The 19207-nt window shown below is 39.7% G+C and overlaps 1 protein-coding gene across 11 annotated transcripts in view; it reads left to right on the top strand.

Annotated features, from left to right (window-relative positions):
- Positions 1–3633: 3633 nt before the first annotated feature.
- Positions 3634–19207, top strand: part of LOC118806202 (bromodomain adjacent to zinc finger domain protein 2B) — a 75114-nt gene continuing 59540 nt past the window's right edge. For 7 of the 11 annotated variants that reach the window (XM_036567724.1, XM_036567709.1, XM_036567725.1 and 4 more), the window contains exons 1-2: positions 3634–3853; positions 14929–14977. The gene's annotated coding sequence lies outside the window, so the exon portion shown is untranslated. Of the gene's footprint in view, positions 3854–3960; positions 4055–4373; positions 4393–14566; positions 14727–14928; positions 14978–19207 lie in introns of those variants that run through there. The other 4 variants (XM_036567668.1, XM_036567678.1, XM_036567687.1 and 1 more) reach the window with 4 other exon arrangements.

Raw genomic sequence — 19207 nt, 5'->3', positions numbered from 1 at the left:
AAATATAATACATTTTTCTAGATCACCATTTCATTTTGTTACAACTTCTATCTTGCTTTCAGTTTTCAAGGAAATCTGCAGAGATATTCTTCCACACCTCCAAAGTTCAGTCTTAGAGGTTGCTTGAATTTTCTGCTTTGCACGATCCAAGTTCTCCCAAACATATTCAGTGATGTTAAGGTCAGTCTGTTGTTCTGAGAACACCAGAAGCTTCTTTTATTGATTTTCAAATTTTCTTCTCTTTTGTCTATTCTCTTTTCTCAGTAAGGGCTTCTTGACAGCTACACATCCTTTCAGACTCATAGCGCTGAGTTTCTTCTTACAGTGGAAGGATGGACAGAAGCACCTGTGGATTTTTTCAGATCTGAAGCAAGAGTGGAGCTCGATTTTCTCCTCTCTCTCAAAGATGAAAGCTTTAAGTACCGTTTATCTGATGAGGACAGGTTTGTTGGTCTACCAGATCTTATATGGTCATTCAGAGTCACATTTTCTCTAAATCTTTTATTCACTTCTGAACTTCAATTTTGGAAACTCTTTTGACTTTCTTCTTCCTCATGCAAGTGGATCATCTCATATTGAACCTCCTCAAAAATCTCCTGAAAAATGAATGAACTTGTACTTAATGGCCGTTTTGACTGGACATTAAATAAATGAAGGGAAGTCTCTGACTTCCGTAGCACTGTATATTAAAAAGACATATCTTTTTCAGCAAAACAACGATCAGATGAGCAGATAATAAGGATCATATTAACAGCCTTTATGGCTATTTCTGTTTGCCTTTAACTCATGCTGTCCAGCTTTGTGTCCAGCTGTGCCACAGGCTCAGCAGTGCCTACAATAGCCGTGCAAAAGCAGTCAGTAGTGTATGTGCGAGTGAGTGAGAAATCCCAGTCCCTCATAAGCACTTGCAGCGGCTCTGACTGCACCGCTTTGATCCCTCATCACGACCATGCCACTTTCACTCCCTTTCATACCCATTAAATATTAATGTACCTATGTAAATTATGCAATGAAATAAAGGGGCATTTTTTATTTATAAATACAAATATAAAACCATCAGCGAGGGATGTGGTGTTTGAATATTTGAATATATGAGCCCACGTAGCAAGCATATATACTGTCACCGTCTCAGTGAAATACATTTTGGAACATGACAGTAATGTATTCACACCACTTGCCCGACTACAGCAGCAGAGCAATTACTGGAAATAATCGTAATCTTTAACCACTTACAACACTGAAACAATCAAGGCAATGATGTTGTAAATGCAGTACAGGTTAACCACATGGCTATTACTTAAATCTCTTTAGGTAGAACAGACAAAACAGTACAACCCTCTGGACTCAGGCTCTATGAAGCTTTCAAAGAGAAAAGTGTCATCCTTTTTTTTTTAAGGGCTGGAAGGCTTGCAGCTTTAATGAAATTATAGAGTGTTATGTTCAGAGAAGATTAAAATCTGTGTTCTATAAACGTGTTAGGAGAAAATCAATAACTGCAAAGCAATTGCAAAGGCCCAGCAGATGACTTCTCAGGGATGCGCCATTACTGATACAATAAAAAATATATAAATATATATACAATAATTATTAAAAGCAAATCACCACATTAATTTGTTTTCCGTCAGTCTAGGGAGAGATCATCTTTATGCTTTCTTTCTGTCTCATTATACTTTCTAATCAAGACTCCTTTTAAAAGCTGCTTTTTAAAGGAGAGACAGGCTGGTTGCCCTTCCCCCACCATACTTGCTTTGCAGTCATTGTACTTGCACTTATTATGCTACAAAAGACTGAGCCAGGCTGACATTTCCATGCTATGGATAAGAGCCTGGTATGCGAGGCTCCTGTGATAATGACATTGCTTTGAGCTCGCTCTCCCCCCTATGCGTTCCCTCATCAACATTCTCCAATACAATTAAAATCTCAGCATCTCCCTGCTAGGGTGACAAACGCATCAAATCATTTCTCCCCCCGGTCTGTGTTCGTGATGAGCCGAGCGGGCTTGTCTCTTCCTGCATCTCTAAGAGCGATGCAAAAACTGACCCCCCAGCTCTCCAGGAGGAAGATGGAGGAAATCAATGAGCTCAAGAGACAGCGAGCAGCCACATAAACCTGCTTTAAATTCCGAAAGCTGAATAAGGATTTTTCCACATCTTTAATTCAGGAGTGTCTGAGTGACTTTGTCTCTTAAATGACTCCCACTGCGCAATTACCAGGAACGCCTGTTCTCTGCAAGAAACGGCTTCCTTATGTGAGAGAAAATCATCAGTCATTTACAGCTGCTGTTATGGGCCTTTAGACCTTTGGATTTAAGAATACAAACCAATGTGATCTGTGCTTTAATCCAGATGCTGGGTTACTCTTCTGTTCTTCTCCCTATTCAGCAGTGTTGAGGCACTTTTTAATAAGAAATCTTCTAAACACTTCAGTTTTTCTTCACATGCTTCTCCTCAGGTTTAAACTTACTAAATTACAGTAGCCTCTCTACATCAGAGTGTGTAAGGTCTCTCTCATGTTGCTGCTGGTGGAAGACTGAGCAACATGTTAGTTTTTTTTGTGTTTTTTGGTACGCTGAGCCAACAACCCCTTTACCCATTTCCTCTCTCAACCCTCAGTCCAACTTCCAAATCCAAACCAGGTCAGAAGGTCTCCAATCAGCACCCCCCCCTCCCCACAGACTCTGAGAGACAAACACAAGTCTTCAAATATTGAGGATATTGAGGCAAGCAAATACCCAATATATTCTAATTTGTGATTGACTAATTTTGTAACTAATATGTGCTAAAAGGTATACAATTTAATAAAAAACAATACTTAATTTAAAACTATAGTTCCATTGTTTAAGTTCCATAGTGTTAGTATTGAGCCTATAGTAATATATTTTTAGTTTATTCACTGTAAAAAATAAAATAAAAAAGAAATAAACATGACTTAAAATTTTAAGACAAATTACTTCACAGCCTTCACTGTAATACTATGTGCAAAAAGGGCCACAATTTAATAAAAACAAAAAAAAAAAAACACATAAAAAATCCATGTTGGTATTGAGCCTATACTTATATTCATATAATGGTAATCTGTTCATTCTATACACTAAAAAAACTCAGTGACAAATTACTTCACAGCACTCCTTTTTTTAATTGAACTCATTCTTTCAAGTTGAGTAAATCAAAAAAGTTGTGACGTAAGTTGCCTTAACGTTTTAAGTTGAACGAACTTTTTTTTCTTCACATTTTAATAATTTGTGCAAAGAGGACTGCAATTTAATAAAAACAACACTGAAATAAATAGATTTCCATAGTGTTAACATTGAACCAAGTAAATACCGATGTGTTTTTAATTGTGATGAATTTATTACAGAATAATAATATGAGCTAAAAAGGCAACAATTCAAAAAAAAAATTCAGTAAATCAGTGTGACAGTAAGCAATCAACCATATCAGTCTATCGATTTCTATTTATATCTACACCTGCTTAGTTACGAAATTGTGTCCTCAGACTTAGACGTCAATTTCATGTGTTTTGAATGGCAGTAAACCTTTAAATGAGTCTAGGAGAGGGAAACTATCTGAGAAGTAGCTCTGCTATCACTGACTGTAAGCAGGCGTGTAGACGGCGTTGTGACGTCATGGCCGTTCCTTGAACTGAAGCAGAATGAAGCGCGAGCAGAGTCTCCTTTAATCCGGAGACTCAAACACTCTCTCACTCACTCACAGCGCTCAGCCGCTTCCCTCACATCTGCTACCGGTGTCTCCCTCTTCGAAAGTCGACGAGAAGAAGATCTGTTTTTCTCCCGAATGAAGTATCTGGTACTTTAACAGCATCCGCAGCGGAGGTGTGAAAGTGTGAGAAGAAGGTGAGTTTCGGTGTTTTCTTTAGTTAGCTAGCTATTAGGCTAATTTTCCGGACAGTTTAGCTTAGCTGAACACACCGCTGCCTGCCTGCGTTTATCTCGTTGTTTGGAGTGATAGTGATAGTTCGCCCACAGCATTAGCCTTCCGGCTCAGACTCAGGAGAGACTACACTATGATGAGTAACCAAAACTCGCCAAAGAAAGGTAAACACATTTGGCAGATGGAAAGAAAAGATAAGAAAAAAAAAGGATTGGAAAAATGGTGACTTGCTGAGTTAAGTTATCTCATGAGCGATTAAGCTGCTAACGTTACTGGGCAGCAAGCCAAATCATCGACGAAACTTACTATCAAGACTGGTGGGTCTTTTACATCAGTCTTGCGGTGAAGTAGCTTGTTTTCTAGTTTCTAATGAAAGTGAACTATCTGTCTCTCCGTCTGCCTGCCTGCCTCAGCCGCCGCTGTGCCAGCCTCTTTGTGTTTGTGTGCTGACTCTTCATGTGGTTGTTGAACAGTTAAAGGAAGGAAAACTGAAAAACTCGTGGTGTGTGGATTAGGTTGTGATGAGATACGTACATGCGGAGCAACTAACCATAATTTCATTTATTTGTTTACTTATTTATATGAAAGTTTCAGCGCAGTTTATTCAGTTTAAATGTCGCTGCAGTGCTAATGGAAGTAGTCAGCCTGTTTAAATGTCATTATGCTTTTATGACCTCGTTAGCACCGCCATTCAAAAGTAAACAAAGGAAAACTGTCGTGGATTTATTTTTTTTTATTAGTTCGTGAACACATTTTGCAGTTTATTTTCGAGGAACTGTAAATCAATCTCTCTCTCTCTCTCTCTCTCTCTCTCTCTCTCTCTCTCTCTCTCTCTCTCTCTCTCTCTCTCTCTCGTCTTTATCTTTTGTGTCTCTTCCTTGAGGAAGCTGCGGCATGAATGACTTGTTTATTTAAATCTACTCACGAACAGCGATCTTTTCGCCATGGCCATGTTGTTCTCGTGATACTTCTAACCACTTTACCATTAATAAACCCAACGCGAGAAAAACTGGATTAAACTGGCCATGGGAAGTTTTGATGCGTCCTGCACTATTTGTCCAAAAGTTTGTAGACGCCTGCTCAGCTGTTCTTCTGAAAACAAGGGTATTAAGAGTGGGTTTGCCCTCCTTAGTTACAGTAACAGCTTTTATTCTTTTCGGTAGGTTTTTCCCTGGATGTTGGAAAATTGATGTGAGGATTTGATTGCATTCAGCTACAAGAGCATTAGGTCAGGTGTTGGTGTTGGATCATTAATTCTGGTTCAGAAGCACCACTTTAGCTCATCCCAGAGGTATTAGATTATTAGATTACTCTAGAAAACCCCTTCTTTATACCCCTCTGGCTGACTTTTGGCATTGGGTATGGTGACGCTTGTGGCTGTTTACAGAGCAGGTGCACCTCACCTTGCTGCATAGGTTAGGGTACTTATAGTGCACACTGGAATGGGCAAACTCGTAGCTGTTTTACAGTAATGGACCAAGAAAATGATTACAAGATAAGTCAAAATAGTGTGCAATGATCCCTAGAAATGATCTGGATATCTGAATGTCTGATGACCTTGGCTGTAATTATGTAGGAAATTATTGGGATTAAAAGTTCTAGTTCAAGATTTAGGCTTGTTTGGATATTCAAGCTTTTGTGCTGGTGCTCAGAAATAACTTGCAGTCCTTAGTAACTTGTTGCATACTTGTTGGGACCTGTTAGTCTGCAGTATGTTTTATTTATCCATTTCTTTTCATAAGTGTAGATTCCATTTAGCTGCCTGCCCTTCCTTAAAGTATGATTGTGTGTGGCAGGCTAAGCTGAGCTTGATCTGTGAAACAGGTTTAATTTCCAAAGCCTTTGAGGCTCTCACTGAACGTAATGACGTGAGCTGTGGTGATAGTGCCTCAGGTCCTTCTCTCTGGTGAATTTGAGCTTTCTGATCATATAATGAGCTACCTGCTTTTTTTCTTTTTTTTTTTTTTAATATACCATCATTACTGATTATAGCTCAAACCAGTGAGGTACACTGGTACATGATTGCAGCACTGTGTCTTCATTTAGGATTAAATCATCTTTGGATCAGTTTTTGTGTTGGGTATTAGTGTATTTGGTCTGTTTTTAGTGTTAATACATGGTGTTTCTAGCCCCATTCTTAGTTGTTTGGTTTGTGAATGTATGGTGAGGGTAATATAAGGAAAGGAGCATCTGTTCTGCCGAGCGTCCTGATGTGCTTCGCTCCTCTTCAGGGAGAGCAGCTCGCCACTCTGATGCATTGACTTGACAGCTGCTTGATTCTGTGGAGATGCTTGGAAACCATTAGTGGAAATGAATTGAAACCTCCCCCTTCCTTTTTTTCTTGCTCACACACACACACACACACACACACACACACACAGACAGGCTCGCTCACTTACTAAGGCACACACGCACTCGCTCACTCACAGTTTGTAGTGCAAACAAATGGCTATTGTTGCTTTTTGTGGCACAGCAGCTGAACACAAAAGAAGGTCCTGATATACTAGTTGTAGTACCTCAGCTGGAGAGAGACAGAGACAGAGAATGAGCAGAGTTGTCAGGGCTTGTTTTGTGGTTGAATTCTTTTTTTTTCTTTTTTTTTTCCCAGGGAGAAAAGTGCAGTAGCTTCATACATAAATCTAATCCTGGTTTAAATCCCTCCATGTGAATCTTTTAAACAACGAACGTGCAAATGTGGGATTACGAAGTGGGTTGACTTTACATGGATTTATTCTGTATTAAGCTACTAATCAAAATTTAGAAGAATGCTGGATTCACCAGAGCCATTGTTGTTCTCTTCGCTGTGTGTCACACTTTTCAGCGCTGCTCTTTCTAAGATGCTGTAATGCAAATGGATCTGTCCCTTCCAGTGGTCAATAAGTATTCCTACATTCCAAGTAACAATAATGAGCTATTGGACGCTGCAATGGTCATAAAGATTCTTTCCTTTATAATATAGCCTATCATTTACACAACTCGGAGAGCGCAGCAGGCCAAATAGGCTTAATCATATTATAAATGGCTGGTGGTGAGGAGGGGCGTCATCGCTGCCAATGAATCAACCAGTAACTAGATGCACAGCTAGAAGGTCATCACATTTCCCTCATATTTATTCAACAGTGTCGTCCTTGAGAATGCTTTCAGAATAAGGAAACAATAACGTGCCGCTGCAAATCCCTGGACTCTGCAGTCAGTTATTTAAGATTATGAAAAATAACGCCATGCTGTTTGAATGTGCTGTGCTCCCAGAGGATCTGTGACCTCAGAGGTGTAGAAATAGGCTAGTGTTTGGCACAGCACTTTTAAATGCAGGTCCTGATTATTAAAATGTTTTCGTAAAAGTTTCAGATGCAGAATGAATGCCACACATACAGTGTTCTCTGTTCTTGATGTCACCTTTAGACAGTTAAGCAAATAAGGAAGATGACTTTCCTGCATTTAAATCTCATGCATCTATATGGGAGAAAATGTGGCTTGTGCTGCTCAGGTTGGGTTTTGTCTCATTTACTAGGTTTTGACTGTTTATTACTCACCATTTGTTCCCAAGATCTAATTCAAGGTTTGCCTTGCATGGGTGCCACTGGATCATAAGTGGGTTAAAGCAGTATTTTTTACATAGGTCATCTGAGAAGATAACTAACAATTGTGTGTTGTTTTTCTGTGCTGTGCTGAAGGACATGTGATTCAGGGTCATTGAATACATTTGTGTGGCTTGTATCATCATTTTTTCCTTTTTCTTCTACCATGGGATGAGTTATGAAAAGGGAGACCTTGGTGTTTTGGGGTTTGTTTAAAGTGATGAACTGGACCCATCAATAATTTCTTAAATTATTATTTTAAAAAAAATGGCTGTATTGTGCCATAGAAACATCTCGCTCGCCCTCCCGTCTCTTCCCCTCTTTCCTGCCTTTTCTCTCATTAATCAGAGCCGTTGCTCTCCTGCTGTGGAGGCCAAGAGCTTCAGCAGTGTGACAGGTGCTTGTGTGTGTTGGGCCTCTGGCCTCTATTTCAGCCGCACGAAGGCAGCCCAGCCTTGGGCCTTCGCAGGCACACCCTGGAGGTTAATGCTGTATAATTTAGTGTCCCCCTATTTGTTTTTTAGATTGATGTCCCAGATCATTAAAGCCTTGGTGCATGTCCGTTTCTAGGTCAGGGTTGACACTTTCTGATTGGCGGAGCAAGAGGGGTATTACAGCGTGATGGTTTATTAGAAATGTGATGGGGTGATTATGCTCTCTATCTTTTTCTTTTCCTGTTATCCCTCTCTCCATCTCTTTCTTCCTCTCTTATAGATGGGTGTGATGTTTTGTGAGCTGAAGCAGCTCTGACGAAGGCCTCCTACTGCGTAAATGGGTGTGATATTTGAAATGCCAGTAGTTTGGGCTGTTTGCCCGCCTGCTACCCTCCATTAGCATCCTGGAGTGGAATAGTGTGTTCCCTACTCACAAGAACTGATGGGAGAGAGAGAGAAAGAGAGAGAGCGAGCGAGCAGTGTGTTGAGTAAGGTCCTGCATATTCATAACCAAGGGACAGCTGCTTTCCCTGGGAGCCCAGAGGCTCACTACCTATTATAAACCGTGCTCCCGCTCACACAGACTGTGCTTCAGCAAGCATACCCCTGTCTTATTTATTGATTTCTCTGCATTTAAAATCTGGTCACTCCTGCCACAAAGCCTCTCTATTTTAGCTGTGCTAGCAGCCGCCTCTGCAGACACCATTTTTAAATATTTAATTTTCTCCTAACGCAGCATGAAATGATAGAGGGAAGAGAACGACAAAGTCCATCCCTGAACAAGCGTGAGGCAGCCAGCAGAATCTAGGAAGACCAGGTTTATTTCACATTTCTGTGAATGTGTTTGTGTGTGCGTACTCTATGTCGGTGAGCACTAAGCAGATGCTGAAGGCTGTTACGTCCCAGTATGTTGTAAAAGACTAGTTTAACACCTTTGAAATATTTTGAAATATTACCTGCTATCGAGGTCTTTTTTTCAGTAATGTTCCATTTACTAGCTGGCTCAGACATTAGGATTAGTTGGGTTTGATTATTTGACTCATTATTCTTAATTTTTGAGAGTCTTTGTTGCCTATTTTTTAAAGAAATACTGTACTGTGCAAAAATCAGACTACCTTTTCATTTATTCAGTTTTTAGTCAAAATGGCCATTAAGTACTGATGTAGTTCAGTTTTCAGCGGCAGGGAAAAAACAGAAAACGTGTGTTTAAATGAAAGATACAAACAACTAAATGTAATTTAATTTAATTTCATGCTTTTAGTTTGTCAAAGAAAGTCTGCAGGGGTATTTTTTAAAAGAACTTTGCTTCTAATTATCCAGGTAATCCCATTTACAAATTTAGGCTCATCAATCCATAGAGCCTTGCTCCACATGCTCCAATGTCCAGTTTTGCGGTTCTAGTGCAGGCTGTCTTTTGAAGTAAGAGCTTCTGTAGTGTGTTGGACTGTCTTCTAACAGTGGAATGATGGACAAAAACACCTGTGGAATTTTTTTCAGATCTGAAGCAAAAGTGGAGCTTGACTTTCTCCTGTTTCTCAACAATGAAAGCTTGAAGTACTGCTTATCTGATGATGACAGGTTTGGTGGTCTGCCAGGTCTTGCACGGTTGTTAGGAGTCCCCTTTTCCCCTCTATCTTTTAATGTTTTACTTTTAACTCCTATATATAAGTTAAATCTCCTGTATTTAACTTTTTCTTTTGACTTTCCCCTGTATTTTGCAAGTGGATTATCTCATATCTAATCTACTCGCAAATAAGGTATGTTTAGTGAGTTGCTAGTGTGAATGTTTGTATCTCTGTGAAGCAAAACATAATGTTAGAAACACCTTGTGTTGCAAACATACAGATAGATTTTTATTATATTTAGTTATTGAGGCTTTTGTGTAATAACCATCCCAAGTAAATTGTAATTATTAGTCTTGGAATGCAATTATTTCATTAGTGTGGTAGAATGAGCAAGAAGACTGGTGTGTGTAAAGACAAATGGTAATTGTGTTGACTGACTGCAGATGATGCTACACTGTTAGAACTGGAACAACAACAATGATCCATTTTGTTCTTTGTCCGCACACACGCCAAATAATCACCTACCTATCAGTCTGGGACTCTGGAACCATATATTATGTAGAGCGAAGGCTACTAGTTGTGGTTCAAGCGGAGTAGGAAGAGAATACAATAGAGTGAATACTGGATGAATACAGTAGAAACTATTGAATAAATAGTAGCTTATTGAATCTGTTCAGTAGCTGAGAAATGAGTGTAATATGCTCTATTCTGGGTGTGTGAATCACCAGGAAATGGTGTAACTCAACAAACCGTTACAGCAGCTTGACACAAAGAAACCTAAGAAGACAGATCTGCTTCTGGTGGCTGTTTCCGCCAACGAAACGGTTATTAGACTGTTAGCCCATTCCTGCAGACCCTCCCTCAGGGAATGGGGAGGTTGTGTTGTCACTTTCTTTAAATGATGGCAGAGAGTCACTTGGCTGTAACATTAGCCAACTCTGCCTGTGTGACACTTCAAAGAGTTTTGGGAGAAGTCCTTTCATTGGGGGGCCTGGTAGTGACCTCCTTTACTCCCCCACAGAGCTGGGGCTGAAATGCCAGAGCAGAAGAGAATAACACTCCCACCTAAGCGCTGTGCAAGCTGGCCGAGGTGACCTGGCAGGAAAGGCCCATCATGCAGGGGAGCCTTTTAATGGGGGATGTGTCCTCTGTTCTTTATTGGGGCTGGTATTGATGCTGCTGCTGGTTCTTGCTCTTTGATTGAAATCTCCCGAGCTCCTTCAGGCTAGCGCAGCTCCCTGGTGGAAGGCAAATATTTAGAGCTAAATTAAGCAGGCCGTAGGAGAGCGCTAGCAGCAGCAGCTTTTCGGAAGCGGCGCGTTAGGCTTCGGCCGCTCGCTGGGTTCAACAGCTATCCGTCGCTCAGCTGTCAGTGTGCCACAGTGTTCCACTCATCATGCTGCATGCTCAGCCTGCAAGAACTGAGGATCAAGACTGTAGAGCAGGTTGATGAATTTTAATAGAAAAACAGTATGAGTTGGAATCATTTGAATGGCAAAGGAGAAGTCAGTACTCGGAGGACACTCACTTTTCGGATGCGCTTTAAACAGGCAGTTTTGTGATAGACATACAGTTTGCAGTGCTGATTCTGTGTTGTCTTGCGTAGTTGTCTAAAGAGGACATAGCCTAGCTGTGTTTTCAGCCTTGTTTGATTTGACCTTCCCTATAACTGTTGAAACCTCATATTATCGACGCATTATCTAATTTGCAGGGTACTGAATGAAGTGGTTTAATATATTTTTTGGATGATATACTTTAAATCAAGTGCATGATACCTGGTTTATTCATGTATTATCTGCTGTGGTCATATGCTGGTCAAATTACGTTTTCTTGTTTTCTAAGTGGGGGGGAAAAAAGGACACATTGTCTCCAAACAACATACTCCTGTACATTTTAATGCATACTTACTGTTTATTTGTGTTGAATTTAATATATTGGGGAAAAATAAAACCTAAATATGGTCTGTGCAAAAATAAAGGCACGTTTCTTATTTATTAATTTATGTATGTTAAAACTTAGCAAATAAATAGAAATTATACTCTAAAATGTTCAGAAAAGTGCCATATTTAACACTGAGAGTGTTTAAACTTTTGTATACAACTTTATGATGCATCTTGTCTTACCTAGAACAGTACATTTGGTCCAAAGCCTCCTTCTCACCTATCCCTAATATTACTTCACCAGGGTATTATCACAACACTAGTATTATCACCCATCCCTAAATCCCTGTCTGCAGAAGATCCGTTGGTTTTGCGGTTTCTGCCATGTGTGATGTTTAGATTCCTATCTGCAAAGACCTGCCTGCTCTCTCTTGCTTCTCGCCTGAGTGAAGAGGGCTCTTGGCTCGATAACAGTTCTTGTATTTTCTTTCAGCGCCAGCGGTGTTTCACCTCACAGACTCACTGGTGTCTTGAGTGGCATTCCATGAAACTGAGCTCATGGACAAGCTAACTCTGAACTCAATCATAAGGTAGTACACAGTTGAGTGAAACTCAGATACTTTGACTATCTCAGGACTGCCTTAAAGAGACCTAGCCAGTATACTAACCATTGAATGCAGCTTCATAGTAAACTCCTCTGAACTGTAGTTCTGGTGCCGTTTACACCTGGCATTAACATGTCTCCTGTAGTGATGTGTCATTTTTGAACAAAGCCGACTCTTTGAGCCGCCAGAATCAACCATGTTGCTTTTCTCTTCATCTCCTCTTCTGTTTGTTGAGTTAGTAATCCATGTGATCTACGCTGAACGGCCTGTGCATGTACATCAACAAGTCACACAAAAATGTCCTGTGAATACAACAAATGCAGTGAGAGACTGGTGTGGTAAATGTGGATGGTACCCTTCCTGCAGTCATAAAATCTGCTCATAAGCTGTCGTTGGAGACGCATTGGAGACCTGTGGAAATGCCAGGTGTGAACTGTCTCGCTGTTCACTTGTGATCATATCACTCGAGACAGATGTGTGTGTGTGTGTGTGTGTGTGTGTGTGTGTGTGTGTGTGTGAACATGGCCTCTGATCCACACAAGTACACATTCTTGTTATTGTTAGTTTTGTAGCTATTTGAGAATTTCCCAATTCTCTCTCTCTCTTTCTTTCTTTCTTTCTTTCTCTCTCTCTCTCTCTCTCTCTCTCTCTCTCTCTCTCTCTCTCTCTCTCTCTCTCTCTCTCTCTCTCTCTCTCTCTCTCGCTCTCGCTCTCGCATGCACTCTGAGTGTTTGGACTACAGCTGAGAAACATCAAACCCTCAGTGCAGAATCACAGTCAGCAGAATGAGGGAACTTTTATCTTTGCTAGTTGATCATTGTTTAAACAAAGGTAGGCTAGAGCATTTTTCTAGGACTCTGCTTGGACTTTGGGAAAATCCTAGATATACATTTTCTTGTTTTGTGTTAGAAAATACAGGGTCAGTATGAGTCTTACGCTTACACCTTGTAGTTTTTTCCATATTGGTATTAGTAAAGAAACCATCTCTATTTAAAGTCCAAAATATTCTACTTTTAGAGCTGTGTAGTTACAGAATGGACAAAGAAATGTAGTGATAAAAGTCTTCTCCACTGTTTAATTAACTGTGTTAAACAGAAGCTCAGAGTTTTTAGGAAATATTCTATAACTCTCATCTCCTACTGTTGATTTTTTGTTTCAGCAGGTTTGCAGGTTTCATTCTTTCATGATATAATCAAGCAGTAGATCTAAAGAGGTTGAAAGACCTACGCAGCATCACAAAACATGTTTCACTGTGAGATGGCTGTATTTAGTGTATCTGTAGAAGTATGTAGCATGCATGTAGGTGAAGTATAATCCATGCTCACAGTTGTCTGTGAATACACACCAGTAGCACAGAAGCAGACCCAGACTGATCCATGTTTAATGAAAATAAGGGAAGCTACCAGCTGACCACAACATGTGAGAGGACGAGCTAGCAATGTTGCTGATAACACTTAGCCACTGATATGGAAGGAAGCAGAGAAGGAGACTGAATTATTCTCCCAGTGGGTATTCACCACTGAAAATGCTTGTTAATCTTCGTGCTGGCCTAATCTGCGTGCAACCCTTAGCATGTTACTGCACTGTGGTCTTGCATTTTGATAACCCCCAAGCTGTTTAGGGAAATGAAAGAATTCTCCTACCTGTTAAACAGTAGTCGTGAATAATGTGCTGGAAGGTGTACTTGTACATGCAGGATGACTGCTATAGCACTTCCCACATGTGGGCACTGTGAAGAGTATGTGTTTCTTGTTGTGTGTGTGTGTGTGTGTGTGTGTGTGTGTGTGTGTGTGTGTGTGTGTGTGTGTGTGTGTGTTTTCTTACTCAGCCTGTTTAAGTTGATGCCTTCTCATTTTTAAGAAAGTAGCTTTCTCATGCATGTTTCTCGTGCTTGTCATGTGATCCGCCCATGTATTATGAAGCAGACACAGTCTGTGGCTCTGTAACACCAACCCTACCATTTAGTATAATCTCTGCTGACTGTTTTTGTATTTGTTTTTTTTTTTCTTTTGGTTGTTTTTATATAATGAATAAGCTTGCTCTTACTCAGATGGTTCTATTTTGTTATTTTTATTATTAGCTGGCGGGAATGTAATGATGCACATATTTTGAGATGCTCTATGATTTTTGAAGATTTGATTTTTTTTTTATTTTATTTTAATTTTTAATATTTTATGTGTATAAAAAAAGTCCTGTAAGCATTAATTAAATGCTACACAGGCCCAATTTGACCAGAAACATCTAGACGTTAAGATCATCTACCATTTGAACTGCCCATATCATGGAAAACCTTTTCTCCCCTATTTAAATAAATGAGTTTGATGTAGCATATAAACATTGTTAAAATTTCTACATTGTTAAAACATTCACTCCATTCGTCTTATAGTCTTATAAAGTGAAACTGAATAAACTTTATTAGTAAATCTTAAGGGGAAAAGACACAAGTGTAGGAGATGGTCCCTTTAAAATAAACTTTCTGCTTTCGCTTGGATAAATACAATTGGTGTGTGTGTGTGTGTGTGTGTGTGTGTGTGTGTGTGTGTGTGTGTGTGTGTGTGTGTGTGTGTGTGTGTGTGTGTGTTATTTATTTAATTTTTTTAAAAACAAAAAAATTACAAAGTAGCTTATTGTGATCTTTTAAAGTGGTGCAACTGAGCTATAAGTAACCCAGAAAGAGAGAGGATGCACCCAGATATTAAGTTTTGATGACTGATGGTGGCTTCCATAAAAGGGGGCAAAGGAGAGATCCTCAGGATAGAGTGATTGGTGTATTGGTGATAGTTTTAAGTGTTTAATAAACAATTTTAATTTATTCATTTGTTTGTTTGTTTATTTGTTTATGTATTTATTTATTTTATTTCATTAGATTTTTCAATATCACATCAAAATTGCTACCCCCTTATTTGGTTTAACAGTAGGGTGTGTGTGTGTGTGTGTGTGTGTGTGTGTGTGTGTGTGTGTGTGTGTGTGTTGCAGGTCATGGAGCAGTGATGTCCCTGTGCTGAAGTCAAGTTCTCCTCAGTCAGTAAGTGTCTGAACCTGTGTACTCCATACTTCCCTGTTTGGAGATGTTTGTGTACCACAGATATATTGCAGATTATGTTGAATGCTATGCACACTATTAAATATGTGCATTATTTCCAGGAAACAACTGTTTACAGGCTGGGATTAATAAACGACAGGCCTGTTTCTTTCTTGTTAGATGCTGCTCTATTTGTTTTCCCTGCAGCACAATTCAGATTCATTTGATTTGCACCATTTAAGTGCAAGATGATGCCTCTCTTCCATTAGCCTCAATCAAACAGTTTGTCTTGGCAATTTTCTCTGGCACCTCACCCTTTGTTAAGCTGTTTTAAATTTCTTGGTTAGGTTGGTTGGCTTGCATGCCTTAAAGTGGGAGAAGACAGCTTTGCCACATTTGGATACTTTTAAATAAATTACTGTCAGCCAAAAGGTAGTAATTGGGTGTTTGAATGCGAAAGTACCTTCCTTTTTGCACATTGTAATTTTCAGCAGTGCCTGCATGGCTGACTCAGTAAATGATACAGGGCTGGTCTGAGACTGAGACAGAGACAGTGGGAGGTTAAAGGGACTCTTCTGTTCCTGTTACAGAGACAGAGTGTCTTACACTCGGCTCCAGCCATTCAGTCAGTGTGTACCTAAAGCCTCTGACAGAGGAGCATCTGTGCCTTTCCTGCTCCAAATGCACTTTTTCATCTTTGATCTGAGGAAAAAAGATTTTTTTTTTTGATTTTGATACTTCATTCTTGAGTATTGGTAATTAATTGTCTTGCAGATTTCACTAAGCTATGTTTGTAATTGAAATAATTATTCCTAATCACTTAAAATGCTTTTAGCACAAAGAAGCAAATGAAAAATTATTTGATTACTAATAAGTCTGGATCAGGCCTCGGTAAATCGAATAGAGCTTAATTTCTGATTAGTATCAGAGGAAACAAGTTCACTGAACCAGCCATGTTTTACCCCTGAGGTCCACTTACGTTTTTGTGTGTTTATATACAAAAATTATCAATTTATTTTTACTTGACCATTTTCAAATCTCTCTTTATACCTTAGAATTAAACAGTCTGTTTTTAATACTTTGCCTTTAAGACTGATGCATGTAATTGAGCTCTGTTCTGATTGGCTCTTCTCTATTGTGCCTTATTAAAAAAGGTAGGCCAATTGAAACACTCCCTATAACTTCATTAAGAATGGACGAGGCTAAACTTGTTTAGGCTGAATAAGCATATATATATATTACTGAGATGGCCATGGCATCTCAGAGACAGTAAACTTGAAATGGGATGTTTTTGCAGCTTAGTTTATGAATGGACTGGAGAGTGAATGGTATGTTTTGAAAATAAGTTTTTACATACTACATGAAACATTTAAGAAAGTGAGGAAAATTCAGTTGTCTATGATATGAGCCCTTTAAATAAATGACAAATTAGTAAGAAAACTGGTGGGGGGGAGGTTTTTAATGAAAGGTAGGCTCCTTTGTGCAGTGAGTGAGGCCTGGTGAACTCTTGGCTCGAGCGGATTACTGAACAAGTGTTGGGACAGAATCTTTCTCTGTGAAGGTGTAGCTTTTCGAGTAGAGCTGTTAGAACCAAAGTGTTTAGAGTGAACAGGTTCCTCTGACATCAGAACAATCACAACCTCTCATCTGTAACCTGAAAGCTCTCACCCTGAGACTGGACTCTCTACATGTGTGTGTTCCAGGCTTTAAGTACGTGGAAGCGGCTAAAATCCTATCTTTTTATTTATCCCCTTTTTTAGTTAAATATTTATGTGCTCCTTCAGTTAATGGTGCAACTTCAAAGGTATCCAGCCGGCTCTGAAAGGCAGCTGTGAAGGTGTGTGTGTGTGTGTGTGTGTGTGTGTGTGTGTGTGTGTGTGTGTGCGCGCGCATAAAGTCTAGGTTACTGAGAGATTGCTGCCACTGTGCAGTGTGATGTGATTGTAAATATTGGCGCTCCTGACTTGATGTTAACAAGAGAGAGAAGGAGAGATGGCCACAATATGTTGCCACATTAACTGTTATATTTTACTATTTCTATGTCTTACAAGAGTTTTTCATTGAAAATGTTGTTGTTGTGCCTGTGCCTGTGCCTGTGCCTGTGCCTGTGCCGGTAACCAAGTTCTGTTATTTGACTGACCATGTGGAAAATAATTGTGTGAAATGGTTAAACCAGGTTTTTTTTTTCCTTTCCTTTACTTAGTGTGTGAGTTTAAGCTTAATCGTTGTCATATTGTCATCTTTAATTTAGCCCCAAAACTGTAATGAATCTAGTAAGAAAGAATGGTAGAATTGTGACTCTCACATGAACTTTACTGTCTGAGGACATTTTCTGTTTGTGGTTACTTATCCTGGTGCCTTTTTGCCTGATGTCCAAATGTAGGAGCCCTGATGTCTGAGAATAAATCACAAAATTAACAAATGAATAATGTTTTTTATTTATTTATTTATTTATTTATTTATTTTAACCATGTTAACTCTGCACAGACATTATTATTATTATTATTATTATTATTATTATTATTAGTAGTAGTAGTAGTAGTAGTAGTAGTAGTAGCAGCAGCAGTAGCAGCAGTAGTAATATGCTTTCTTTAATTTAAAGCAAATGCTAATGTATTCATGTCGTGTGGTATGAAATCCACAAAGACGAAAGTGAACTGAGTCTGCGTCTTGTCAGCGCTGTGTGTGATACGGATGACTCTGTCTCAGTAAACCCGTTTGTTAAATGACAGGCGACTCTGATACTGATCAGAAATGGAGTTTCATTAGTGTGGGAACACGTGGTGCTTTAATGACAAACACATCACACTGCCTGGATGCACATAGAGAACAGAATACATCCTGAAGGTCAAAGCCAGCAGGTGGCAACAACCAAGCACACATTTCAGAATGTGTTGCATCAGCTTAGCTTTCTTTCAGCTTTCTTTCATCTTTCTTTCTCTTTTTTTTCATCCTTACATGCACTGAATTTCCTCTCTTCTGTTCTACACACACACTTTTCTCTGCCTCTCTGGAAAGCTTCTATCCATCGTCCTCTGTATGAATGCGCTCACATTAGTTGTGGTCAGTCTCTGTTGATTAATTGAAGTGTAAGTAAATCTGTCTTCAGGTTACTACTGAAAGCAGTTAAAGGTGAAGTTGCCTCACCCCTTCCGCTCTTCTCAGTGATGTCATTCTTTGCAGGGATGTGGTGGGTCAGGGGGTAGTACATTCTCTTCATACAAGAAGTAGCTGAATGCTTTTAGGGGTGTTCAGGATGTTGAAGAGGGCTTTTTGTCACTGGGATGTGTGGAGAGCGTCAGACAGAGTCTGCCTGTTAGTAAAGTGCCACACACACACGCACACACAGGGGTGATCCATCTATGTAACTAGCTTACACTTTCTTTCTTTCTTTCTTTCTTTCTTTTCTTTCTTTCTTTTCTTTATGTTCACAGTGAAAACTAGTAGTGCAGACATTGAGTTTTGATACAGTATCAAAATAATAATAAGAATGTTTGAAACAGTACTGTGATCAAACTTCTCTTTCTTTCCATAGTAGCTCTGAGCTCTGTGATTTTCAGGTCTTTTGCTGCTACAGTGGACCTGAGCCCTTTTGGCAGCCTCTAACAAGCCAGTGACTCACATTACTCATCCTTATGCTCAGTGTACACTTAGAGAGTGCAGTATGGACTTATTGTTATTTAGGATGAAGAAGCACAGTGAACCTGGTTTATGTACAGCACCCCGATGAAATATGTTCAGCTCTCAGTGTAAAGTCATATTGTCCTATTGTTCATGGGGAAGCTGCGTAAGGACTTGCTGGATTTGCCTGTGGTGTTCGAACAAGCAGTGGCAGTGTGTGAAAAGGCTTTGTGGCGCAGTAGGGACTTTCCTTACCCCATGAGTCCTCTCCTCTGGCTAATCTCATTAGTTTGTTGCAGGTCCTTTTTAAGAGTGCTCTGTGTTGGTTAAGAGCAGGGCTGAAGGTATGACTGCCGCCCTCAGGGCACTAATTACTGGCCGGGTGATAAAAAGCAGCTCTGGCCAGCTGTACGTTCTCTTGCTAATTTATCAGTGATAAACTAGAAATAATCAGAGCTGTTGCTCAGTAAAAGTCTGACGTGGATATCAGGTTGGTCATTGAACAAAGATGACAGGTTCAGTATGTATGGCAGCCAGTGTTAGGTGATGATGGTCTGCAGTATGTGTGTGCTGGTTTTTGTACATTTCAGGGCACAGAATTGCATCTGCTTT

Source organism: Colossoma macropomum, unplaced genomic scaffold, assembly GCF_904425465.1.
Source record: "Colossoma macropomum unplaced genomic scaffold, Colossoma_macropomum, whole genome shotgun sequence".
Lineage (NCBI taxonomy): Eukaryota > Metazoa > Chordata > Actinopteri > Characiformes > Serrasalmidae > Colossoma > Colossoma macropomum.
The sequence above is the reverse complement of the archived record's forward strand: the minus strand, read 5'-3'. Positions and strand labels throughout refer to the sequence as shown.